We start from the raw sequence: 2088 nt of genomic DNA, 5'->3' as shown, positions 1-2088 counted from the left end.
CCAAGGATGAATTCCAGACCAAAGATCTGGGCCACCAGAATTCCAATCACGATGCCCAGCTGGTTGAGAGTGCCAAAGGCACCCCACAGGGCAGTAGGCAAGATCTCTCCAATGTACATGGGCACAAACCCTGTGCAGAGTCCGCAGAAGAGGCCAATAACCAAGCGGCCCAGGATCTGCATTTCAACTGACTTCGCTATTTTACACAGTCCCATAAGGCAGCCACCAGTGACAGCCAACAGGTTGACAATCAGCATTGAATTATGCCTGCCAAAGTGGTTGATGAAGAGTCCAACGGAAAAGGAGCCGATCATACCCCCGACGGAGAATATGGCCACAGACAAGGACCAGAGAGACGTGAGCAGCACCTCAGAGGGAGGGATATTTGCCTTCTCCGTCAAACTTTTATTGATAAATTCCTTTATGATCTTCTCAGGAGCATTGATGACCCCAGTGTTGTAGCCAAACTGGAAAGAGCCAATTGTAGCAACTGTGATGGCAAAGATCAGAGCTGGGGTGACCTTCTGTGTCCCCATGGCCCAAATCTAATTCAAGTCTTCAAGAAAGATCTAGGGATGTGATTCCAGAAACAGCTTTTTCAGCCAACAAAACCTTCAAAATGTCCTTCTCAGCAGCAAGTCTTCTCCAGGTCCTCGGGAAGGCTCCAGAGTCTCACCATTACAGCATCTCTAAGAAAAGAATTTTCAACCCAGAATTTCATATCAGGCCAAACTAAGTTTCGTAACTGAAAGAGAAATAAAATCCTTTACAGACAAGCAAATGCTGAGAGATTTTTGTCACCACCAGGCCTGCCCTACAAGAGATCCTGAAGGAAGCACTAAACATGGAAAGAAACAACAGGTACCAGCCATTGCAAAAACATGCCAAAATGTAAAGACCATTGATGCTAGGAAGAAACTCCATCAACTAACGAGCAAAATAACCAGCTAATATCATAATGACAAGATCAAGTTCACACATAACAATATTAACTTTAAATGTAAATGGACTAAATGCTCCAATGAAAAGACACAGACTGGAAAATTGGATAAAGAGTCAAGACCCATCAGTTTGCTGTATTCAGGAGACCCATCTCACGTACAGAGACACACATAGGCTCAAAATAAAGGGATGGAGGAAGATCTACCAAGCAAATGGAAAACAAAAATAGCAGGGGTTGCAATCCTAGTCTCTGATAAAATAGACTTTAAACCATCAAAGATCAAAAGAGACAAAGAAGGCCATTACATAATGGTAAAGGGATCAATTTATCAGGAAGAGCTAACCTAAATATATATGCACCCAATACAGGAGCACCCAGATTCATAAAGCAAGTCCTTAGAGACTTACAAAGAGACTTAGACTCCCATACAATAATAATGGGAGACTTTAACACTCCACTGTCAACACTAGACAGATCAATGAGACAGAAAGTTAACAAGGATATCCAGGAATTGAACTCAACTCTGCACCAAGCGGACCTATTAGACATCTACAGAACTCACCAGCCCAAATCAACAGAATATACATTCTTCTCAGCACCACATCGCACTTATTCCAAAATTGATCACATAGTTGGAAGTAAAGCACTCCTCAGCAAATGTAAAAGAACAGAAATTATAACAAACTGTCTCTCAGACCACAGTCCAATCAAACTGGAACTCAGGACTAAGAAACTCAATCAAAACCACTCAACTACATGGAAACTGAATAACCTGCTCCTGAATGACTACTGGGTACATAACGAAATGAAGGCAGAAATAAAGATGTTCTTTGAAACCAATGAGAACAAAGATACAACATACCAGAATCTCCGGGACACATTTGAAGCAGTGTGTAGAGGGAAATTTTTAGCACTAAATGCCCACAAGAGAAAGCAGGAAAGATCTAAAATTGACACCCTAACATCACAATTGAAGGAACTAGAGAAGCAAGAGCAAACACATTCAAAAGTTAGCAGAAGGCAAGAATTAACTAAGATCAGAGCAGAACTGAAGGAGATAGAGACACAAAAAACCCTCCAAAAAAATCAATGAATCCAGGAGCTGGTTTTTTGAAAAGATCAGCAAAATTGATAGACTGCTAGCA

At 41.5% G+C, this 2088-nt stretch overlaps 1 pseudogene across 1 annotated transcript; it reads right to left on the bottom strand.

Moving 5' to 3' along the window:
• Positions 1–5: 5 nt before the first annotated feature.
• LOC111521091 lies at positions 6–688 on the bottom strand (annotated as a pseudogene). The gene has a single exon (XR_003307539.1). The product of XR_003307539.1 is annotated as a solute carrier family 2, facilitated glucose transporter member 3 pseudogene (transcript).
• Positions 689–2088: the final 1400 nt, after the last annotated feature.

This window comes from Piliocolobus tephrosceles, unplaced genomic scaffold (genome assembly GCF_002776525.5).
Source record: "Piliocolobus tephrosceles isolate RC106 unplaced genomic scaffold, ASM277652v3 unscaffolded_14731, whole genome shotgun sequence".
NCBI classification, from domain to species: Eukaryota; Metazoa; Chordata; class Mammalia; order Primates; family Cercopithecidae; genus Piliocolobus; species Piliocolobus tephrosceles.
This window is presented reverse-complemented; position numbering and strand designations above follow the sequence as displayed.